Source organism: Octodon degus, unplaced genomic scaffold (genome assembly GCF_000260255.1).
Source record: "Octodon degus isolate 3935 unplaced genomic scaffold, OctDeg1.0 scaffold00174, whole genome shotgun sequence".
NCBI lineage: Eukaryota > Metazoa > Chordata > Mammalia > Rodentia > Octodontidae > Octodon > Octodon degus.
The window spans coordinates 492234-518461 of NW_004524750.1; the positions used below are offsets into that span (position 1 = coordinate 492234).

The following is a 26228-nucleotide window of genomic DNA, read 5'->3' on the forward strand; positions in this document are numbered from 1 at the left end:
ACTAAGAAGAATATATGCAGTGTATGATTTGTTGAAACTGTACTTCCGATTTGATTTGAAACTGTCTCATTGCTATCTGTTTATCAATAAAATTTTGAAAAAAAAATAAAGCACCTACTTAGAACAAGCTTAGCAAAGCACAGGGACCGCGGTTCAATCCCCCACACCACGTGCCAGCCAGCCCCGCCCCCTGGTGCCCCCTGTTGGGCACACACACACACACACACACACACACACAAATAAATAAATAAAATTTTTTAAAAAAGATAGTTACAATATTAATTTTTATTAGCTCATTGAAAGGAAAGGTTTATGCCTATACTGTTTGATCAGCTTTTCATGCCCTTTTCTTATAATATGAGCAACACTTTGAAGATAACAATATGCAATGCACTGACCATTGTTACTGTCCTGAAATCTTATTTGGAAATTTTATACCATTGTTTTAACTATTTAGTGTACTTTTCTTTAAAATAAAAAAATTAAAACATGCTTCAACTACATAAAATAAATATATGGGAAATTAAATAAGCAAACCATTTCATTGTCTTGAGTGTGTCGTCACAGTGACAGAAAGCCAGCTAGCATGAGGCTGCACTGCAGTGAGTGCTTTGGCCAGATCTGGATCTTCAGCTCTGGATCTTCCTCAGCTGCTCCTCCCCAGAAAAAGGACCTCTGGCTTTGGTCTGGTTTCTGCATCTGCTCCTCAGTGTCATGTGGGGTGCCTGCTTCCTAACAGATTGGGGCTGGTCCTCCTGTGTCTCAGCCCCACCTTCATGCCCGTTCTGTCAGCTGTGTTCACTGGGCTGTTTCTGCACTTTCCCCCCAGGAAAGCTTGTGGCTCCGGTCTGCATCCCCCTGTTCATTTGCCTTCCAGTTTCCAAAGTTTTGTTGCTGTAATCTCTCCTCCTGTTCTTCATCCATGTGAGTATTTAAATCTATTTAAAAACTGAGCCGGGGAGATAGCTCAGTAGAATAAGTGCTTGCTTGGCAAATGCAAGGTCCTGAGTTCAATTCCCAGTACCACAAAATAAATAAATAAGTAAAAATGATTTTTACTCATAAGTGGAGTTTAGGAAAGGGCAGAAGTACATGCATATGTTCAAATGTAATACATCTTAGTCCATCTGGAATTAAGTTATGCATTATTTGAAAAAGTCTGAATTCTGAAAGTTTAGACATTCTCTTCAGCACCCTTTCCTGAATAATTTATCTTCCTACGGATTTCAAATGCAACATAGTAAGTCTGTTCACATACTAAGTCTGTTCATATTCTTGGACCTGTTTCTGGGCATTCTGCTTGACTTCACTGATGTCCTCAGCTCACCTATAAGCCAGTAGCAAACTACTGAATCACTGTAGCTTGAGAATAGCACAACTATTTCACACTGATTCTATCCCATGTGAAACAAATCCCTACAATTCCAATACTCTTTGTAAATTTAAAAAAAAATAGTTGCTAGGACTGACCAAATAGCTCAGTGGATTAAAGCGCCTGCAAGCAGGTGCAGGGGCCTGCTGTGCTGGCCCCGCCCCTGGGGCGCACTGAGACAGCAATCCTAGCACTTGAGAGGCTGTAAACAGGAGAATCACTAAAAGTCCAATCTAGTAGTGAGACCCTGAACACCCTGTAGACTCTTCCCCCCCAAATAAAGAAAAGTTGGTTTCACTACAGAAAATGGTAAGGTACTCTGCCTATTTAGTTCTCTATGAAATTATACAAGTAATAAGTATATTCATCTTCTAGAAGGAAGATGGAGGCCTAAGAGATCTGATTAACGACCTGAAAGAAACCAAATCAACTCACACAATTAGCCCCCACAATCTTTATTGTATTTCTTGTGATTGTGATATAAATGAACTCAGGATATAAGTGGACATGTACCTGGCTTCCGTGGTTCTTCCTTCACCAAAGGAAGACCAAGTCCATCCACAAGCCTAGTCACGTGACAGGCCACCACACCTCCTGATGAGTCCAGTGCACCATTGTCCATGTTCAGATCTGCTGTGTGAAAGTCCTCTCTTTGTGTTTCAAATATATACAAACATGCATAATTGAATTTATTGTACTAATTCAGAAGTTTCAAGGTTTTTAAAAGAATCTTTTCCTCCAACACCATCTTGCATGAAGGTTTAATGCTTCTAGGAGAGTGAGTGGGATTTTTTCTGAACCAAAGGAATGGTGATGTGTGTGTGTGTGTGTGTGTGTGTGTGTGTGTGTGTGTGTGCATGGACACAGACACCCTCCTCCACTGCAGCCTTCTCTCTCCTCCAGCCACCATTCAAGCACCTCTAGGAAGCTCCAAAGGCTCTGGGGAATTCAATTTCAAATTTGCCTTATTAACCTACTACTGAGCAAGATGTGGGGAAGAGGAATGTGTAGAGAATCCATTATTTGTACAAGCAGAAATCAACATAGGACTACTTTTTCTCTAATTTAAGCCAGCATTTCCTGCAAAATGTAGTAAGCTTCTAGGGTCATATAAAAAAGTCCTCCATTTAACTCATATCCTTATTTGAAACAGAGATGAAATTAAAGTACCCGAGAGCCAACGTTATCAATAATTCATAGCAGTTCTATTTCCTAGGATGAAAATGGAGCAGAATAATCCTTTTGGGTATCTCAGCAGCAGCAATATAAAGCATACTGCATTGCAAGAAAGTGAGCAGGAGGAAAAGACAACTAATAAATTAAAAGCTAATGTACTGCATGTTGGAAAATATCGAACTGCCTGTCCATTTCAAGCTTTTACGGTAGCACTAATAATGGAACAATATTGCTTTCTTTATTTAACAAGTTTCTTTTTTCAGTTATATGTGAACAATACCATAGACTTCTTTATCGTCAAAACAAATGTTTTAATGAAATTTTGATATAATGTCTAAAATAATTAGCAGTAATGTAGCCCATGACCAGTGAAGAGGTCAGTGATTAATCCAGAGAACTCTAGGACATTCACAATTAACCTGAGACCAGATTCCTCATCTTTAACATGAGGACACTTCTACTCTGCTTGCTGAGTTGCTGAAAGAATTAACGAGAGTGCTGGTAAATCACCTAATGCAACGTCTGTCTCACAGCAGGCCCTCAGTGACTGTTATTCCTGAATGCCTGCTCTTCGTCTTTGCCAAAGAGGACAGCCAGCTGAGCCAGCTCCACGACACTTAGGGTAACACCGGAAGACCTACCCAGGCATGAGCTACTCCCAGTGCTGAGAAACAGCCATAAACCAAAGGTCCCGGGTCCAGAGAAGGAAAAACAAGTGAGGCCATGGCTATAACTTCTGTCTCCCTTGCCACAGCACAGGTTCTAATGTTTTAATGACATTTTGACATAGTGTCTAGAATAACTGGCTGTAATGCAGCCATGACCACAGCTCACCACAGTGGCAGATATGCTCTTATTTCTTTTTACTTACTGGAAAGAAAATAAGTGCTAGCATAGTGGTAAGTGGAAGTAGACTTTGAGATCTTTGTGCTGGGAGTAAATGGCATCTTAAGTTTCTCGTTTGGACATCTTAAGTTTCTTACACTCTTAGGGCCTCGTCTATAAAATGGAACATATACCACCTAGGTCTTGTGTTATGAGGCATAAATGTGTAATCTTGTAAAGTACCTAGAAAGTACTACGTACGTATTTTTAGCTATTTTATTAACCAGGATAAGGCTATTTTGGGGTGAAATTTAATAGAGGGAATTGGATTTTTATATCTTTACTAGAAGGACTAAAAGAGTAGATTAAATTGGGCCTGCTGGAGCAATACTGCAGAATTGACTACTAACATACAAAATGTTAAAATTGTTATATTCATTCAAATATAGAATGATGTGTATCAAAGATTTTGTTTAATCAATCAGCAAGAGAACTGTAAGAAGTTAAGTATAGTTTGAAAGAAAATTGAGACACACACATATATGTATATATAATTGTGTGTTCACATCGAGTACTTACATATAATCAGGAATGTTGAAATCAACTTGCTAATAGATGCAAGACTGGTTAAAATTCTGTGGGGCAGCACTACCCAAGAGAACTTAATATATGTTTCACATACAATTTAAAATTGTCTTGGAGCTATATTCAAAATGTAAACATAATAGCTAATTTAATTATAAAAATATATGTAATTCAGAAAAACCATTATTGTTTCAAGGTATAATCAATATAAACAATAAAATTAATGAGATTTTATATATATTTGTATACTGAGTCTTTAAGATCTGCCATCTGATGTGTATTTTACACTTATATATCAATTCAAACTTTTGCCGTATTACAAGTGCTCAATAATCATATGTGGCTGATAGCGCCCATGTCAGACATTATGGCTTTACTATAGTACAACAAATAATGTTTGTGTTTATCTTTTCTTCAGAGTAAAAATCCATTGTATGTCTATCAGAAAAAAAAATTGCCTTTCTTTCTTTCTTTCTTTCTTTCTTTCTTTCTTTCTTTCTTTCTTTCTTTCTTTCTTTCTTCTTTCTTTCTTAAATTTTTGCGGAACCGGGGATTGAACTCAGGTCCTTGCACTTGCCAGGGAAGAACTTATTCCACTGAGCCATCTCCCTGGCCCCCCAAAAATTGTTTTCTATTAAGAAAAATTATTTGCATTTCTATAGTTTGCCCTAAGTCAATTTCTATGATTCTGAGCTGTAAGATGTCACAGTCAAAATGGAAACCAACCAAAGGAACAGATCCCTAGAGAATCAAAAAAATTCCTTCAGGTCCAACTATGCAATACCCAGAACTTCTCTGAAAGGAATTTCCAATCTCTATGACTGTCATGGTCTGGGGTTTTTGCAGAGGGAGCAATACAATACAGGACACATTTTATAAGATTATTTTGTAATTACCCAAAGAATTATATACAGAAGAGCGCAGGAAATCTGTCCACATGCTAAAGACTAAAGAATTCAGTGGAGGGCCTGGATCCTAATATCCTACATGAGTGCCTCTAAAGACCTAGAACTCATAAAAACACCTCCCACAAGCCCAACTAGAGATCAAGAGCCCATGACAACGTCTCATGCAGGCCTGTTTCAAAGATCTGCGCTGGGAAGGCCCAAAGGTCGGGGTGAAAGCAAGAAAGTCTGTGCCAGTGGGACAAAGGATGTGTGCTAGCAGCTGAGGTAAGGGATCTGCGCTGAAGCCAGGAAGCAACACTCAGGGTAAGAACTAGAGCTCCCTTGAAAAGTACCACAGCCGTCCTCAGCAATAGCGAGGTCCCAAGCTCCTCCAATGATGAGGGCAGCCGAGTTCCCATCAGGAAAGCCAAAGGGACCAGCTTCTCTAGCAGGTTGAGCAGTGCACCATCTTCCCCTTTGAAGCCAGGAAGTGATGCTCAACATCAAGACCAGAGTTCTCCCAAAGTGAACGATAGCCATCCTCAGGAACAACGAGGTCCTGAGCTCCTCCTCTGACATGAACAGGCAAGTTCATCAGGAGGGCCAGCATAACAAGGTCCTCCATCAGAATAGCCAAGAGAACCAGAAGCTTCTGGCAGCTTTCAAATAGCTTCCATAACAGCCTCCCAACAGCTTCTGTAGTTCTGCCTCTTATGTGGCTGGCAACAACCCTCCGGTGGGCCTCCCACACCCAGCACCACACTTGTTCAATTCAGCTGGGCGTAACAAGTTGACCACCAATTAACAATCTACTGCAATGACCCAGTTCCAAACTTTGGATACATTCTTAGGATAAACTTATTAGAGGAACTGCTGGGAATCAGGAACCTGCTGCCAAGACCACTGTGGATCACTTACGGACATAGTGCTCCAGTGCAGCACAGACAGCAGGAAGCCACCACCAGAACTGTTGGCTTGAGAGTCACAAGGTGTACGCAGGAACCTCAAGCCAGTACAGCTGTGTGCTCTCTCTCTGTCTCTGTCTCTCTCTCCCCCCACCCCTCTCTGCATATAATTCAGGCCCAAGTTCAAATTTCACACAAGTACCTCTGAAGCTTTAATCACTTTGAAGCCCTGACTGGACACAGTTGGGAAAACCCAGCTCCCAATTCTCACAGATCTGAAGTAAAGATAGCAGCAAGAGCTTGAAACAGAAATTGGCCAAGCCAAGCTACTGTGCTCTGTGCACCACTGCTACTATTCAGTTAACAAGAACGGCGCAAACCCTGTGCAGTGGGGTCTGGAAGCACAGCATTAGAGATTCTTGCTAGTCTGTAATTTTGACCTACAATTTTTCTTGCCCATTTGTCTTGGATCTTATGTTCTTCTTAGCACTAGAATGGAATTCCAAGGAATGCCAACCACAAGGGATTCTGTGAAGGGGAAGCAGAGGACATAAGGAGGAATGATAAGAGAAGAGGAATCTGGCCCAGCAGATGGCTCAGTGGAATAAGCGCTTCCTGTGCAAGCACAGGGGCCTGAGTTCAATCCTCGGTTCCGCCAAAAAATATATATATATATTTTTTCAATAAAATTATGGGAAAGGGGCTGGAGAGATGGCTCAATGGTCTAAAGCACCTACTTGGAACAAGCTTGGCAAAGCACAGGGACCCTGGTTCAATCCTCCAGCACCACATGCTAGCCAGCCCCGCCCCCTGGTGGGCTGAGCTGGCCACACACACACACACACACACACACACACACACACACACACACAATATGTTAAAATAAATAAAATAAATGTTAAAATAAAAAAAATCATGGGAAAAAAATTGCTGGAATCCAACTAAAATATGAACTAGAAAGTGCTTTAGGGACTCTAGTAAGATCAGCTCCAATGATGTAGTGGGGGCGGAAGCCAACTTAGAATGGTTTTACGAGTGAGGAGAGAGTGAAGAAATGAGGACAGCAAGAGTGGATAAATCTTTTGAGCTGTCAGACAGTGAAAGAAAGGAAAGCACAGAGAAGCTTTACATCTGTAAGGCTCTGTTCTTGCCAAGTCAAGCCAGCCCAGATTTTGAATTCAGTGCCTTCCAGCATTTGAAAGTATTTGTCTCACAAGTACAATGTTTGAGGAAGATTGTGTTAAGGAGTTCGGAATGTCCTCTATTCCAGATACGCTAAAATCTCCTACAAGCAGCCAAATGAGAAATGAGTTGGCCACACACCCCTGTTTTGTTATGCCTCACCCTGACCGCCCTCAAAAACGCTCATTAGCAAGTTGATGTTTTGGGGTGATACCATTAACTGATAGAAGTCTACTAGATGGCTCTCAGCCAAAATATGACCCACCACCAGCAGAGGTCTTTATTTTAAGCACTATAGAAGTCTTGTTTTGGCTCTACCTTTTGTCTCACTCTTGGTTTGATTCTTTTTCACCTTTAAATGTATGCTCTCTTATTATGGTTTTACATGTTCTTGCAAACTACTTCAAATTCAGCAGAGAACAAAATGAAGTGCAAATATATAAAAATGTGGTTTCTTCTCCTCGCTGATACTATTTCTTTGATTTTATAATGGAAATTATTGGGAAGGAATTTATAGAGTTTTGTTTTACTACAGACTTTGTTAAAGACCTTTCTCCATGAAAGCAAAGCAAACAGCATCCTGTGATTGTAAAAACAGGACAGCAGTCTCCACAAGCTGCCACTGTGTTCACGGCAGCGAATTCCGGGACTCACAGCCCCCAGCCCAGGGAAGGCAACCTCAGCAGGAGTACTGAGCTGGAGCACCTGGCTGCAGGGGGTTTCTGGGACACTGAGGACACCCACCTGAGCTCTGACCTTCTCTCAGAGGCCTGCATGCCAGGTCTGAAGAGAAATTCACAGTGTCTTTCTGACAGTCACTTTGAAAAGAATTTGTGCATGATTGAATCAAAAGAACAGTACAAAGGCAGAATGGAAAGCCAGCCAATGACGGAGATTTGATAGAGTAACTCGGAAACAAAAACCAATTTTTAATGAAAAGACGACTCCCCCGCCCGTCCGGTGCGACCTCCGGTCGGCTTAGTCTAAGGTGCCCTTCCGAGTGGGAGGCGGCGGTGCGCGGGCCGAGTCGGCCGGGGACTGGGCTGCCGAGCTGCGCTCGCTCGCGCCTCGGTGTTGGCGGACGGATTCGCGCGGTGAAGAGGCCCGTGTCTGAGCCGCTGCGAGCTGGGGACCATCGAGACGCGGCGGGGCTGAGCACACGCGGACACCGAGGGCCGGGTCAGCGCGGACCATGGCGCTGAAGCGGATTAATAAGGAACTTAGTGATTCGGCCCGGGACCCTCCAGCGCAATGTTCTGCAGGCCGGGTTGGGGATGATGTGTTCCATTGGCGAGCCACAATTATGGGACCTAATGACAGCCCAAACCAAGGTGGTGTATTCTTTTTGACAATTCATTTTCCTACAGACTACCCCTTCAAACCACCTAAGGTTGCATTTACAACAAGAATTCATCATCCAAATATTAACAGTAATGGCAGCATTTGTCTCGATATTCTAAGATCACAGTGGTCTCCTGCTTTAACTATTTCTAAAGTTTTGTCCATTTGTTCACTGCTGTGTGATCCAAACCCAGACGACCCCCTAGTGCCAGAGATTGCACGGATCTACAAAACAGACAGAGACAAGTACAAGAGAATATCTCGAGAATGGACTCAGAAGTACGCCATGTGATGCTACCTTAAAATCAGAATCACCTGCATTATAGCTGGAATAAATTTTATATTACTGTTCCTTTTTTGATTTTCTTGTCCGGCTGCTCCCCTATCAGACCTCATCTTTTTTTAATTTTATTTTTTTGTTTACCTCCCTCCATTCATTCACATGCTCATCTAAGAAGACTTAAGTTCTTCCAGCTTTGGACAATAACTGCTTTTAGAAACTGTAAAGTAGTTACAAGAGAACATAGCCCAAGATTCAGAATTTTTTCAAAAATGGAGCATGTGTATTATGTGGCCAATGTCTTCACTCTACCTTGGTTATGAGACTAAAGCATTCCTCACAGCTCTAACTGCTGAAGAAGCCATCTGGGGGGGGCGGGTGGATGCTCGGTGATCTCGGCAGGGAAGCAGCATTATTCTAGCAGCATCCATGCTTGTTGAGCCTGCACTGTTAGAGATCTGAGGTTACGTGATATACTTTATGTTCATAACTGATGTGGCTGGAGAAGTGGTATTGAATTTATAGCATCAGCGGAACAGAAAATGTGATGTATTTTATGCATGTCAATAAAGGAATGACCTGTTCTTGTTCTACAGAGAATGGAAATTGGAACTCAAACACCCTTTGTATTCCAAAGTAGGGTCTCAAAACATTTTGTAATTTTCATTTAAATTGTTAGGAGGCTTGGAGCTATTAGTTAATCTATCTTCCAATACACTGTTTAATATAGCACTGAGCAAATGATGCAAGTTGTCAATGGATGAGTGATCAACTAATAGCTCTGCTAGTAATTGATTTATTTTTCTTCAATAAAGTTGCATAAACCAATGAGTTAGTTGCCTGGATTAATCAGTATGGGAAATAATTTTGTAAATGCAAAGCTGGTTTTTTTTTTTGTATGTACTGTTGGGATTTGCTTCATTGTTTGACATCAAATGATGATGTAAAATTCAAGAGTGACTATTTGCCATGTTCAGTTAAAAGTGCAAGTCTGTTACAGGTTTACCTGTCGCTTTCTGACTTATGCAGAACTACTAAGTTTCTTCAGATAGTGTAGCTTCAGTGCGCTGCACATTATATACTGGCAGCCCTGGAGGTCAGAGATGGACTTGGGGCCCAGCAGCTTTGAAATGTGTGTATGGAGTTGAAGTTTATTTTCCAGGTGCATCCCCCATCTAAAATGTCTTCACATTGTACACTTGAAAACTTAAGACCGTAACATGAGAGTAATAGTGGGTCAAAATTTACACAATAAAGTATACTGTTTTGGTGAAAAAAAAAAAAAGACGACTGCTTCACTGTGTTTCAGAAGACTCATTCGTGACGGGGCATGTGTACTGCATGCTAACCCTGAAGATGTGTGTCTCAGAACTCCTTCAGATATTGGACCAATATACATATACAGTGAAACCCTCCTTTATTAAGCTGTCTTGTAAAGAGGGAAATGGCTTATCTTATGCTCCTCTAGGATGTAAAAAAGAGTTATTATGATTCTTAGACTCTTATTTTTCCCCAGCAGAGTATTTAGCCTTTAAATCCAGGTATGTGGCCGCACTCCTGGGAAGGCTCAGGATAGGAGGTAAGACACTGTGGTCACCTATGAATGGTGCTTTTTCACAACGCAGGATTTTATCTGCATGAATGGGTTAAATGCTCATGAATTTCGGTCTCTCATACAGAGATTGCGTTGGAACAGGCATTTTCTGTCAAAATAGGTTTCCTTTCTACTCATACTATGCCAGCTCATTTCCTTTTTTAAAAGAGCAGTACAAACAGAAAGTGAGGAAAAACATATATTTTCCTAATATTAATATTTTTGTAGGTCATAAAATAAAAACATTGCTAAATTCCAGTAAACACGTTTCTGCCTAATTTTGAGAAAGAAACTACAGTGTGGTGCTATGGAACAGAGGGTGCCTTTTGGATGACTTAAATCTGTTATACTTTTCCTGAAGAAAAACTACATTATTAATAGCTTAGTTAATCTTAGACAAATGAAAGGTATCACCACAGAACCAAGTTGCCTCTCTAGTGGGTGGTAATAGAGAAGAAGAAGGGCTGGCCAGACAGCTCAGTGGACTAAAGCGCCTGCTTAGGCAGAGCACAGCAGCCAGGGTTCAAGCCCCGGCATGCAGCAACTGAGACTGGGCGTGGTGGCACGCCTCTGTAACCCCAGCGCTTGGGAGACTGAGAACAGGAGAATCATTACGAGTCTGATCCATGTAGTGAGGCCCTCTGGACTCTGTACTAAATACATTTAAAAAAATAGAGAAGAAGGACTAGAGGCTGAGAGAAGAAAGAAAAGGATTTAATGGAGGAGGCTGAAAGACACAAATATCAGGAAAATTACACATAATTTTAATATTACAGTATATGCATTCAGTTTCCCTGAGACCATGAATAAAGTGATCAAATAATATCTTGTAAGCAGAATCAAAATGTAATTTTAATGATATTACATCTTCCAGTTTTGAATCGAATATTACTTATACAGTAGACAGCTGCCATCACTTTGTTTTCAAATGACTTAGATGAGGCAAGTCTAACAAGGCATAAAACCCCCAATTCACCAATGATATCTTTATATTAAACAGTTAAAAGTCTGGGGTCCATTAGTTATGACCGTAAAGCTACAGCCAGAAGATGGCTGTGGAAGAAATTGGACTCCCTAATGTTTTTTCTAGAAAGTACTATTTGGACCCAAGAATAATCCAGATGAGGCCTCAGTATCTGTGAGTCTCTGCTGACTACACAGTATTTTAAGTTGCAGTTAACATGCTACAAAATAAAAAAAAAAGATAAAGAAACTGGTAGAATCCTAAATTATTCTCTAAAATGACTAATTTTAAGGGAACAAATGCATGTGCACCAAATTTGCAGGAGATCAATTTAGAAAACAGAGTACCTCTATTAATTTATATTAGTCACTGTATTTGGCAAATATATAAGCCATTTATGCAAGAATTTTCCTACTGAGGAAATTCACTAATGAAATGGAAATATATCAGATTACTCTTTCTCTAGTCCAGGCAAAATCTGGCCTCAACAATGCTTTATGATAGAATCCTCTTCTTGGGAAGCAGAAATGACAATGTGAATCACCTTTAAAAAAAAAAAAATGACACCACTCACTGATTTCCACTTTAACACATAATTATCTAAAGCAAGTTGGACTAGAATTTTTTTTCAAGTTTCTTTACTCCTGTCCTGAGAATACTTCCCGGTCACCTCGGTTATCCTGCAGCATATTCCAGCCTGCCCTGTTTCTGGGGCAGAGACGGGGGAAATGACTGTGCCACACTTGCACCCACACCTGAGGCAGCTGGCTTTGAATGAAACACCCCCCACCGCCTGACTTTGGAAGGCAGCATTTCTGATGAAGAAAGATAAATCCTTTGAGACCAGGGGCCACAGGAATAGAAAGATACTATACGAATGTCCCCTCGGCATGAAAACAATTAGACACAAATGAGTGACCCAAAAGGTCATAATGTTCTTGTCACAAGATAATCAAGGGAGTAGCATACAGAATCAATGTGCTTCCACCAGTGGAAATGCTACTGTTACTATAGCAGCTGTCCCAACTATCCTCAGACCTAGAGGGCTCAAACAGTAGCCTACCTGTAGGTCTGCAATTTGAGCAGCATTTGCAGGGAAAACTTACCTTGGTGTTGAAATCTAAGGACTGGAATGAGAGGAAGGCTCTCACTCCAGAGTTCTGGCAGGTTGTACTGGGAAAACTCAAGCACCTGGATTCCACAATAGCCGAGGCTTCTTGCACATCTCTTCCATGACTACACGACTTTGAGAGAGGATATGGCCTACTCTAACATAGTCTCAGGAGACATGCAGTGTCACCTCTACCACATTCTATAGATTAGAAGCCAATTTAAGAAGGGCACAATCAGACCTTAAGTATCACGAAATGTGTCCAACGATCCTATGTTGAAACTTAACTGCCAACATGGTAGTCTTTTAGGGAGTGATGAAGTCATGAGGTGGAGTCCTCGTGGGTAGGATTAGCACCTCACCAGTGCACTTGAGGTGACAAACCAAGAGAGTGAGAAGTGGGACCATCAGTCCAAGCAGCTTTATAAAAGAGGTGTGCTGCAAAGGCAGTGGCTAGAGAAGAATATGGGACCTAGAGAAAACCTTACCAAATCACAGCAATTACAGCATGTTTGTAGGCTTATGGGAATGAGCTGAGAGAGGCAGAGGTGGTGATGTGGAGCACAGATACAGCGGCGGCAGATCCGGACCAGTGCGCTCAGCGTGAGTCTGTCCCTTCCATCCCTCCTGCCCCTCCCACCTCATGAGATGATGCAGTCTCCTCCAGAAGACCAAGGACGTGAAGAGTGTACATAAAAAAGACATACCGGGACTTGCACAGTGTGAGCAGGAGAATGAGCAACAAGAACAGGAGAGACCAAGAGTGTCAGGTGAATGGATTCTGGCAGTCAAGTGGAGGGTAGGGAACACTCAAAACCTAAGAGGACTGACCGCAGGAACTACTTGGATTGGTAGGGTTGACTGGGCTCCGCGTGCAGGGCTTGGGTGACACCTCACCCAGGGCAGTGTGTGTGTGTGTGTGTGTGTGTGTGTGTATGCACTGACCCATGATGTGCTCCCCAGTATCCTGACCAGAATCACATACACAGCTCCCACAGACCCACAGGCACATGGGTGCTTTTTTAGGAGTCCAGCTTTGGTCTTTCAACTATCCGGTTCTTTAAAACAAAGTTTATATCATAGTATTAGCATGATTATAACATTTTCCACCTTAGCATAAGGAGTCAATTTGTTTTATGACAATATACCAGCATTGGCACTATTTTAGATGTCTCTCAAGTCTTGCACTGTCTGGGCAGACTCTGGAATTTAATCTTCCATTTCTTAAAACATACTTACATAATTATTTCTAAAGCTCCTCCTGCTAGATTATATATACCTTATAATTTAGAAAGTATGATGAAATCATGGTTTGAAGGCATGAACTACTGAGTTAAACCCTGATTTTTAGGATTCAAGGGGCTGCCCCCTAGTTCCTGTGTTCCTAATTTCTGTGTCTGTGTCTACATCTGTAAAATGGGGTTAGCAATATTTCTGTCCTACAGCAGTAGTGTAAAGATGATAAATAAAGCACCGAACACAGTGTCTACACAGGCAGTGTCTGCCGCAGAGCTTAGTTACACTGCCAAGGGACAGTCCTATCTATCTAGCTACCTTTAATCTCAGCACCCAGCACCCACCACCCAGGTGCTGACAGGGAGAAAGAAGTGCTCAAAGACTTTCTTGTTGAATAAGTGGCCTAGGCAAGATCTTTAATAACAATATTAAAATGTTATAATCCTAGTTACAGAAATTGGACTAGATTCAGTCTTTAATCAGAACCTTGAGTCAACACACACAAATCTAACATAGTATATTGAATAATTATTTGAATAAATTTCATCTTTTTGTTTATTTTCAGTCACCTACTAAGAAGGATTAATCACAGAATGTGTCATATATCATAAAAACTGAAAACACTGTCATGAATAATATTTTTGAAAGATTTCATGTTACCATGCTATCGTCTCAAATTTAGAATGCTAGAAATAAAATATTTTTATTCCTTAGGTTATTAAAGACAACAGTAGTACTTGCTCGTTGTAAAATGTCAAGCAGAATATCAGTACAGAAAGCAGAAGGTAAAGTCCCTTCCCATCTTCCAGCCCTGCTCTTAGACGCAGCCGTTCCTGGATCCACGTTCTTCGTGTCTTTCCTGAGCGAGAAGTCGGGCGGAGACTACAGATGAGCGCGCCCGCCCGTAGGGAGCACCTCCTCGCCTGCCTGTAGGTCACGCTGCTCTCATCTGTAGCTTAAACCACTTCTAAGTGATCGAAAAGACCATCGCCCGTCTGGCACTCATTCATCAATTACCCCAGTGATTCTATGGGGCGCAAGTGGCTCGGTGTCATTTGTTAATCACCTAAAAACAAGTCAAATATTTTTGCTTTGTTAGTGAGAAAGTATGCATTTGTTTGGTGCTTTTTCTTAGCATTCAGAGGAAAAGATGGAGGCAAACATACGACCTAAACTAACATCAAAAAAGTAGACATATGTTTCAGGTCACAATTAATTTCTAGCATCTTGGAATTTTACTATGAGGGTGATGATCAGTCTGCTTACAGCCAAGCTAAGCAGAGTGCTGCAGTTCTCTGGGAAGCTGAGGCAGGAGAAGGACCATAAATGTGAGTCCAGCTGTGCCAGCCCCGCCCCCGGGGCACCCTGAGACGGCAACTGAGACTAGGTGTGGTGGCACATGCCTGTAATCCTAGCACTTGGGCGGCTGTAAACAGGAGAATCACTATGAGTCCAATCTAGTAGTGAGGCCCTGAACATCCTGTAGACCCTTTCCTAAAAAAAATACAGACAAAATATTTTACTTATTTAAATCCCTGTTTGCCAATTTTAATAGACTGATGAGCGTAAGTCTTGCAATTTAGAGTTGTATGCTTTAAAGGATTTTGATATTTAAAGAATATTCTTCTCTTATTCTTTTTAAGTCTTGTAAATTTACTATGTGAGACCAATTTTTTGAGGCCAAAACACTCAAGTTAATACACATTTCATTTCCAAAAGAACTGGAGTCTACTGAGTAATATATTATGATTGAAAACCCTGAAAATGAATAGCAGAGTCACTTTTGTTCCTTTGCAGAAGGGCATAGGATGAATCTGCAAACATATAAGTGAAAATAAACAGTAAGGCAGCTTGCCAATTGTGTTGCTTGTGCCTATTGTAGCTCATTCATTCTAATGAAAAATGATTAGCTGGTAGGATATAATTGCTATTTTTATAACTCCTTCTTATTCAATTAGATTTAATTGAATTTGTATAATGTGGGAAAAGTAGGCAGGGGTAACACATTTTTCCATAATCTATTTCAAGGTTCTCTCACAAGGAGTTATAACACTCTCATTTATAAAAATAAAGTTTTTATTTTGTCTTTTAAATTTTATTTCATAATACCAATGCCTAAAAGTGCCTTCCATGTCACAAAATTGAGTACCGAGCCTCACCCCGCTTTGATTGCTTGGGGCACACGATGTCCTCACTCCTCTAGTTCCAGGGAGCTGAGCTGGCGTCCCACCCAGCTGGGTCTGGTCCGGCCCGCACTATCAGCCCATCCTCACCTGCCTGACATCATGCAAGGTACCAATGCGCACCTCGGGCTCGTTCATGCGAGTACTTGTGTCCTCCATGACATCACTCCCCACCTGAACATGTGCACTGTGGTCGCACCAGTGATTCACTCTACACAAAGTACTTAGTTTGATGAACCAAAACAGGAAGATGCTACATCCCACTGCTAGGAAAAGCAATTGGGTCATCTGAGCCAGTAATTACAAGAGTAATTATAACTGGATTTGACCTCTCCAGGCAATCCTCCTCTGTGGGAGAGCCTCTTATTTTGTTCAGTCCTTTTGTGAGGTACAATCTGGTGACCTCTAGGCTTAATCTGCTCTCTTAACAGCCACCATAATTCTTGAGAACCATATTCATGGAATTCTGAATTTAACACAAGTTTCTCATTCCTAAATTACTTAATGATTGTAGGGAAAATATTTTTTAAAAGATTTCTCTTTTGACCTAGTAATGTACCTGAAACTAGTAATAGTCAAATGGTAAAACCTGTTGAAAATACATTTATGATATTTTTGCCCCAGTCAAAGAGCCTAACAGCCAGTCCACATTTTCCTATAGTTGGGAGGAAGACAGTGAGATACAGGCTACAGTGGAATCTGAACAGAACTTACTAGAAAGGAGTACTTGGATTTAGACTCACATTGGGCTAACTCTTTAAAGAATATAGTTAAACTCATATGCTTTAAGGTTTATGTAAAGTCTAACCTAAGTAAATACAGAGGAGTAGCCTTTTAAAGTTATTCAGAAGAGCTGAATCATTTAAGTCAGGGACAAAATTAGTTTATTAAAAAAATTAGTTCATTAAGACCAAGTTCATTCAGGTGAGGAGATTTTGCTTTTTCTTTCAATTCCTACTTTACAGACAACTTTAAAGTTCATAAGAAATCCTGAAATATAGTTTAGGAATTTAGACAATCCCATTTAAGGTTGTCATGGTATTCTTAATTTTTTTATAGAGCCCTGCACCTTCTTTGGCAACCTAAAAAAATTCATAACATAAAATGGTCCACATTATGAATATGTCATTATTTAAATTTAATTAACATATTGTTTTCCTTTTCTTATTCTTGAGCAAGAATACTTAACCCTGTAAGAACGTGGTAAATAAGCTTTTGAAAGACACTTCTTTACAACTTTGTCAGGCTGAACTGAATGACTCGGCTCGGTTGAAAGATCCCTCCAACGTGGAGGCACATGCTGAGGCTACAAATACATCCCTCTCCTTGCTGTCTGCAGTAGACGTCTCCTGGTTTCCGTAATATTTCCTTTTCCTGATGGCTCAAAGGAACAGCTTGTTTCTCCATTGCTCTCTCACTATACACTCTTGTATACAGAAACTTAGTAAAAAAAAAAAAAAAAAAAAAAAAAGTTGGAACAAATGTTTACTTTTCCAGATTTCTTTTTAGTTTTTGAGAACAATACAATTTATCATCTCAGTATGATGTGGGTCTCGGTGAGGCTTATGAGACAAAACCAGACACGTGCAAGTTCCTGTTTTTAATTCCAACAATAACCATTGTGAATGTTGGCTGTGCAGCCCTTCCTTTCCCTCCATCCTCCCTTCGGCAGAGGAGGAGACAGAAGGCAGATATCTACCGGAATTATTCATGTGTAAAGCTTTAGAAATGTTCGTAATGACTAGTGAAATTTTAAGTTTCAAACAGTAACTACCAAATCCATAGATTCTGTGCTTCCGGGGCTGTGTATATTCCTTTGAATTTTTTTGGCATAGAAAAGAACCCTACTAAATTATGCATCGGTATTTGACAGAATTTTCTAAAAGTGCATTTAAAATGCTGTATGTTTAAATTAAAAATGGAAACATAGGGCTGGCCAGATAGCTCAGTGGACTAAAGAGCCTGCTTAGACAGATACAGAGGCCAGGGGTTCCATCCCCAGTGCCCTGCCAGTCCCATCCGGGGGCTGCTGAGAGGGCGCTTGAGACTGGGCATGGTGGTGCGAGCCTATAATCCCAGCGATTGGGAAGCTGAAAGCGAGAGGTTCACTATAAGTCCCATCTATGGAATGAGACCCTGTAGACCCTGTACTAAACACACACACACACACACACACACACACACACGGAAACAAGATTTAGTTGTCTGCTGCATGTATGCCCAGAGATGTTAAGCATACTATAGTTGTTCAGTTATTGAAACTTGGGTTTGCACAGTTTCTATTTTACTAAATTTGGATAGACAAGTTTCTTCATATTGCTGCTATGTCAGAAAGAACTCCAGGACTGCTGGTCGTGAAGCCCCCGCCCAGGCCCCGCTTTGATTCTTCCTGTGTCCCTGCTTTCCTACGCCAGTTCTCCGTCCTTACAGAAGAGTACAAACGGACCATGCTGAGCATTCTCTTGTGGCAAAGCCCATGACAACTACATTTTTAAATAACAGATTCTGTAGTGGAAGTATGAAGTGATGAGGTCTTAGAAGACCTCACAGGAACTTGTGTCCTGTCATCGAAAAGCTTGCTTGCAGGAAAAGCAGTAAAAGGTTAATATTTTCATTCTTTAATTCATCCACAACAAATATTTATTCAGCATTTATTATGTGTAATGCTCAACTCAAGAATTTGGAAAGCATAGCCTCTGTCTGCGAGGAATTTGTATTTTGAAACAAAGAAGTTTATAATGTGTATTTAACGACAGAGCCACCCCATGGAAATTGGACCACCCTACTTAACTCTTACATTCAGACAAGCAACCACAGTTCGGAGAGCCGGAGCGGGCCACCCAGGCGCACCCCTGGAACGCACGTCGCCGCAGGCCGAGGGACCACTGGCGACAAGTAAGACTTCTTCCAGCATTCGCCGCGTACGAACGTGATGCTGGACAAACGCGGTGGCGGCGGAAGCCTCCCAGGGCTGCTCGGGCCAGGAGGCAGGCGGCAGGACGTCCCCGACGCCCGTGCCCAGAAGGCCGCGGCTGCGCTGCAGGCCGGCCCGGAGGGCAGCGAGCGGCTCCGCGTAGGGCTCCCCGCAGGCCTCCTGCGCGCAGGTGCACGCCTCAGCGCTCCGCTTCGCAGTACTCCCTGCCTGACCCGCAGCCTACACCCGCTGAGCCCCGGCAGCCCCGACCCTGCCCTGCACGGCCGCGGTGCAGCGTCCACGCCGGAGAGTCCCGAGACAGTCAGCAGAACGCACGGAAGTGTGCCTCGGGAAGAGTCCCCGGGCCGTGGGAATGGCCGAACCAGGACTCCAACGTGCGGCGAGCAGGGGGCGCTAGGAGATGCCGCCCACAGGCCTGCTTTGGACCTTCAGTTTGAAAAGACGGTAACACCCAGTATCCAGAAAACGTAATAAAACAAGGTGTGTTGTCGGACTTCCTTGGCAAAATGACGTGTGTGAGTGCCCACGTGGTTCTGAGCTGCAGCAAGAACCCGGCTTTATAGAACACAAATAATGGTGCCGGCCAGAATTCAAGTCAATTAGATGTATAAATAATTTCTTGGAAGGACATTTATAATATCAAAAAACTAGAAACAAATAAAACTGTCCAACATACATTACATCAATGTAACAGGCTGCTAACATTATAAATTATAAATAATGGAAACAGGAAATACTGTTATCAGTCAGTGCTGAAGAGGAGCCTAGCAATTCCCCTTACCGGGTATATTGTGCACGAAGAAAAAGACAAAGATGAAAATTGTAATTGACATATAACAGGTGAATAATGGATTTTTATATAAAAATCAAGCGATAGAAGGAAAATTATACTAGTAGTTGAACATTGCATAATACAATGTGGCATATGTTTCAATATGTATCTGAGAGCAAAAGTTGAGAATACTAAGAATATAAGAAAAAATTAAGACTATTAGCACCAAATGTTAAATGATCAAGTTTCCGAGAGTTGGGCTGGCCAAATAGCTCAGTGGATTAAAGCACCCGCAAGCAGGCGCAGGGCAGGAGGTTTGATCCCCGGCCCTGCCGTGCAGGCCTCGCCCCCTGGGGCACGCTGAGATTGGGTGAGGTGGCAAGTGCCTGTAATCCCAGCTCTTGGAAAGCTGTACACAGGCAGATTACTACAAGTCCGATCTAGTAGTGAGACCCTGAATACCCTGTAGACCTTTCTCTAAAATACAAAAGAAAAAAAAGTTTCGGAGCATTGAGATTTTTCCCCAAGCCAGAACTTCACAAGTGTGCGCGTTCCCAGAGGTGCCAGAGCAGCAGCTGCTCACGAGAGTGTGACCCAGGTGCACTTCTCTGTGGAGTCTCTTTCTGGGATAGCAGCACCATCAGTTCCTCTTCATTCCTCTTTAATTAACAAATGACAAATTCCCTCCTCTCTGTCCTGCATTTGTTTTTCCAAAGATAACTCAGATTCTTTATGGAATGCACTCGTGTATAAACACATAGACCAAATTTCCTTAATTGCAACACTACACGGAAACTTTCACTTAGCAGAACTGGAGTGTGGACCAGAGGGAAAAGCATTCACTCAGTGCCAGCTCTGTGACTTTAATAGAGCCCGACTTCAAGTACTAAAAGCTGCAAAATAATCAAAAGCAAGGCACAGAATGATTTGACACAGCTCATATCTAAACTTTTGAAAGTGAAGATGAATTTCAGTTGAAAAGTTCAGGTATGGAGGGACATTTTTAAAGGAATTAAAAGTTGTGGCTCAGGTTCAAAGTAACCAGGGTTGGCAGGAAAATCAACGCCTTCCATATTGTGTTTCAGGTTGTTGACAGCAACTGAGATGTAGGTTTTGTGAATGTATTTTTTAAAACTTGAAATAGGTAAGTATAATATGAGCATTACTTGGAGTTGATGTGAATTTATTTGAATTTCAACAGCTACTGACAGATGTGCTTAGAATGACTAGGCCCCGATTCCCACAGTATTTAAAATCATATCTATTTTAGACTCTGAAATAGGAGCTGATTCCAGGAAGGCAGCCCTGAACCTTTCTCCCAGCTGCAGAATAAGTTTTCTGTTGCCCCATGACCTGCACCAAGAGAGGCTGCTTGCAAAACTGTTGTGGCCACAATCGTTTTGCTATCGTAACTCACAAACGCACTGTTGGCTCTTCTGAAAACCTGTCCTCACATTCCCTTGAACCACGTAAATAAATAAGCTTTTGAAGTCTTATTTTCTAAAATGGTCTTGATATTTTTAGTACAGAAGGGAGGCCTATCGTTCACAAAATGGCCTTTATCTACTGACAGTTACAGTACGCACTGCCAGCCTTCCCCAGTAGCTTCCTTCACCGGGCGAGAGCTCATACCTTCCTCCCCAGCGCACAGCTCCTTGCAGCCTGTTCCACTGATTGTAGCTCCATTCGGCTGAGCCAATCCCTTCTCCTGCTAGCTGCAGCCCCTACTTCGGATGCACATTTGAAAGAAAAGCCTGGAGGAGCCCTCCTCCAGCTAGTGCTTCATTCTTCCTTCACATGCACACTTTCAGAGCTCACAAATTCCTATTAAGGCAGATGGAAACTGACTAACTCTGCTAATAACTGGGTGTTTCTCTGTGCCAGACACTTGTAGGGCATTCAGAAAATGGCTTCTTGATTCAAAATATATGAATAATGCATTTCATTATAACAAGTCAATACAGAAATAGAGACAACAGCAATGTCCCCATCTCCACCTGTTATTTCCACATCTACCACAAGAGATAAAAATTACTGACCCTAAAAAAGATTATTGGCCCTATTTTGCAGATAAAGCTAAAGCTGAGGAAGACTCAGAGAGCACCCTGCAGAGCTTAGAAGAGAAGTCCGAAGAACCGGCTGCTGATCGTTTGCTCTTCGTAAGTTATCCAGGCACCAATTACTTAGCATTTCTGCGCGTCTGTTCTCTCATCTGTCACATGAAGCTCGCAGGATTGAGGCAAGAATGCTAGTGTGCCAAAACGTAAAATTGCTGGAATAAACTTCACTTAGAGTGGTAAATGACTGAGCGTGTCGGTGTTTGGTTTTATTTTGTAACTCAGTTGCTATTTAGTTTTACTTTTTTGCAGCGTGGCGAATGGACCCAGGTCCCTGCCTGTGCCAGCTCGTGCACACCACCATGCTACATGCCCAGCCCTTCACGTGCTTTTTGACCCACAAACTAGTCTCAAGAGTTCCTTACATCTGCTGCGGCATGACTGCAGTAAACGTTCCCACTTAGTTCAATACAATGAGGATTTTATGTGGCTTCACTTTCTGTGGCTACATAATGAGCACGTGGAAAGGCAGGTGTTCTCTAGGGTCAGGGTGATGAGTCCCCACAGCAACCGTAATGAGAGGCAGAATCCATTAAACACCACATGTGAAGCTTTGTTCTTTACAGAAATTCTGTGCTTTGCAAGAGCCCTATAAGGTAGGCACTGTTATGTTCATTTTACAGATAAGCAAACTGAAGCACAAAAGGCCAAGATCATTTACCTGCACACGGGAACATGGACCTCAAAGTCCAGCCCGGAATCTTTCACTGTTAACTGTTACACTTCCCTGTAGTTCAGTGACACACTCCAAGAAAAATCAACCTTATTAATGTTTTATAGATGTCCCATATTCTTATTTTATTTTTGGTATTCTGTCATGTATTGAGAGATAAAACAAATTTCTACTGTTGAGTTTCTATCTTCATTGTAGTTTCTGCAAGTTTTATGAGTATATATGGTACATTCTGAGTAAATACACAGTGTATTTTTTAATACTGCCTTCTACAGGAAACCTATTCTGATTCAGGAATTTAAAGTCTCTTTGAGGAACTCTTCTCGTTTGGATAAATGGCCAGACCCTTCATTTTCTTCTGCCACGTGCCCCTGCTCCCTTCAGGATGCTCTTTTGGTGTGGGGCTGGCGGGATGACCCGACTGTGGGAAGAGAAGACGGGCAGTTCTCAGGACTCAGGTTCTGCAGTGAGGCCATCCACCTGGTCCTTTTGCCGACCTTGATGCTGAAGTCCTCGCTGGCGAGCACTAGGGGTCCTTTTCCACGGGTTCTGCCCCTCGGGGAAAGCCCCGATTGCTGCCTGTGACTCCTTCACTGCCCCCCGTGCTTCAGATGTGCCTTCTCCCTCCCGCATTAGCTCCACAGCCAGTCTCTACTGCCCTTTCTCCCTGTGAGAATCAGGGCAGCTCAGAAGCTCTCTGCACTTACTAGCCACCCTGTGCTGCCACTTGTCACATGGTGGCACGGGTCAGCGTGCTGCTCTGGTGGGCAATGGAACAAGAGCCCCTCTGCTCTCTGCTGCCTCAGTCCCTGGGGTCTCCTTGTGGACTCTGACCCAGACAAGAGAAGTCAGGAGACATGTTTCAACTGTAACTTCACCTTCGTCACCTGGGCCTCTGAGCAAGAAAGAAGGAGGCTTTAGACCAGAGGGACTGGATTTTACCTTTACCTCTGCTTCTTCCACTGGGATGTGCGGGTAAATCACCCAGTTATCCTGAAATGCAGACGCTAATGTAGGTGTTGGGTGCGGCCCGCAAGCCTGCTTTTCCCCCGAGCTCTCTGGCCTGGTGATCTCTGACATGGTCATACTTTGAGTAGAAAGTTGTACGATACGCCTTTCTCCTCTCAAGAGACATCCTCTGCTCCTGGCTCTAGCGACAGAATGGCTGCTAGGGAGTGTGATTTGCAGGGACAAGGGATTAAAGTACAGAAGTAAACGTGCAGAGCTAGTGCTCTCCCTGCGTGCCGTCAGTATAGCCACCGCATCGGCCTGAGAGCAGTCATTACATGTGAAGCCGATAAAGAAAACCCAGGCTCAGTAGGGTGAGCATGCCCAAGGTCACAACAGGCCACGCCGCATTCCTCCTGTTCCTTTTTCTCTGCCTTATGCGAAACTATTGCCAAAAGGAGAGGTTATCTTTTAGCCTCCTATTTCTCATTTTACTAATTTCCTTACATATATAGACCTATGGAGGAATCGTGCGATTACAGCCTACATATATTCTACCAGGTCACAGTTCTTTCCTCCGCCCTTCCCAATTTCTCCTCCTCATCCCATCCCTCCTCCTCTCCACCCCTCTCACACACAGAACATCATTCTGTAGGATTACAATATCCAGCCCATAGTCAAATTTATTGTTAAGAATGCCTTCATAGCTTCCATGCCCTCGACCCTGAACAACAATCACGTACCTTTTCAAAGCAACCCACCATCTACATTTAAATTTACATTTTTTTGTATTTCAAAAGTACTCTCATAATTTAGTTTTACTCTTTTATTTATGAATTCTGAACACGTCTACATTAAAAGACTTGGGTAAATACACTGGCACGTGTAACAGGAGCTCTAGGACAGTGGCTGTGTCCACAGCTGGTGATCAGCCAGGATGCGGGCTCTGTGCCAAGCTCCACTGCCCCTGCCTGACCTGGGACTCCCCTGCCAAGTGGCTCCCTCAGCCTGGTACAGGCTATGGAGCCAGCACTTCACACAGACCTTTAGCTCCTTGTACTTCCACTAGAAACGGTTATTTGCCGTCTAGGAGCACTATATTAATAGAAAATAATTAAACCATAATCATTAATTTTCATAGGATAAATCATTACCCACACCCTGATAACAAATATTTTCTCCCTGCTTGCCAATATTTATAAGATTCAAGACAACACAGCAGCTGTAAAGCTATGTGGTTAATTACTTAAAGCCCCTTCTTGACCATTTCCTTTATAAACATAGTTTAGTGGACTTTGCAAACAGTGGAAATTAAGTGTTTCTTCTCCTGTCTATCAACATTCTCCTGGGTGTTCAGAAAGTAACATATTGTTTTGAGCTTTTGAAAGTGTGTGGTCTACCCCAAAGAACACGGTTCTGCACAGATAAGGTTGTTCAAACAAGGTAAGTGGGAGTGATCCCTCTCAAAACGAAGGACTCAGTATCAGTATCTGAGAAAACAAGACTATGCAATTCACAGGCTCACCTCTTCATCTTACATTGCTCACTTTAAAACCAAAATCGTGCTTTTTGTTACTCAGATTTTTTTTTGGGGGGGGGCAGCTCAGCCCATCCTGAGAGCGGGGCTGGCATGACATGTGGTGCTGGGGATCGAACCTCCATCCCTGGCGCCTGCCTAAGCCTGCCTAAGCAGGCGTTGTGGACACTGAGCTCTCTTGCCAGCCCTTTTACTCAGATTTTAAACATCTCACAATTCGGTGATGTGCGGGTGTGCAGCTACATTGCGCTGTTCCTGGGAGCACTCCTTCTTCCCTCTCTTGCTCACTTTGCTTCTCTGGTTGACTGTGTGTTTTGGATATTTATATTAGTTTTCTTTGCTCCTCTTCAAAAACATGTTTTAGCCTCCAGTGTAGACCTGCATTTTGGTTTTTTTTTAATGGTTTCTTTCCATACCCTAGTACACATGAAGAATGGAACCCTAGAAGAAAGTAACAGTTATCACTACTCAGTTTCTAATTGTAAAAAGCATTTTTGATAATCCAATACATAATATGTAGCCTTTTCTGGGCACTTTTAGGAGAAAATAGTATAATACAGGGCTGATAACATTGAGAAATTTGAAATACTAAAAGTGTCTTCCTTCCATTAACTGTTTTGTTTTGGTATATTGGGAGTCAAACTCAGAACCTCGCACTTTCCAGGCTGGTACTGTGTTGCTGAGCTATATCCCTGGCACCTGCTAACTGCTTTTATCAACAGGTACTATGTCTTGGCTATAGAAGGAGACCCAACTTGGACTCTCCCACTAACTTTATTTATTTATTTATCTTATGTATTTAGGATAGCGTCTACAGGGTCTCACTACACACACCGGACTTGCAGCGATCCTCCTGCTTTCAGCCTCCAGGCACTGGGATTACAGGTCTGCGCCACTGCCACCGTGCCCCGTCTCAGTCGCAGCCTCAGTGTGCCCCGAGGGTGGGCCGGCACAGCACGCCGGGATGGAACCCTGGTCTCGCGTCCGCCTAAGAGGCGCCTTAATCCGCTGAGCGATCTGGCCAGCCCCTCTCCCACCAGCTTTATTACTGACTGCCCCACTTTCTTGCTACACCGTCATCTTCGTATTTCTCAGGAGTTCAGCACCCGGCTCCTTCTCACTTTTCTGGCCTCCCTTTCAAAGCCTTCAACACACGTGTACACGGGACCCTTCCCACCCAGGGACCTCACTGCTCTCTTGCCCTGCAACGACCTCATGCTCAGTCTGCCTTGCTAGAACCCCGCATGGAAGCCTGAGCAGGGCTCTGAGCACTCTCCCTCCACCCACTCCTGGACGGCTGCTACCCTCAGTTTTTGTTGCTTGGCTGCCCTGGTATTTGACCTCAAAGACTTCAGTTTCCAATGCACTGATCCTCTGGCATTTTTGCTGATCCCATTCTTAGTTGTCCTCTGTTCCTTAAGCCTAAATTCTAAGATCAACGCTACTTACTTCTTCCCTCATTTCTGATTATACCCAACTCAGCTTTTTCTTGCTGTACCTGTAAGCTGAATGTGGCTGGAGGAAAATCCATAGGGACGCTGACGGGTTGCGTTTCAAATTTGTGGCGATCGTACTTACGCCACAGCCCAGTCACGCTTCTACTCA

The 26228-nt window shown here is 42.7% G+C and overlaps 1 protein-coding gene and 1 pseudogene across 1 annotated transcript in view; one reads left to right on the forward strand and one right to left on the reverse strand.

Moving 5' to 3' along the window:
* The window catches only part of Acyp2 (acylphosphatase 2), a 226423-nt gene that overhangs the window by 41362 nt on the left and 158833 nt on the right, over positions 1-26228 (reverse strand). The gene's annotated exons all lie outside the window — the stretch shown is intronic.
* Positions 8125-8565, forward strand: LOC101591864 (annotated as a pseudogene).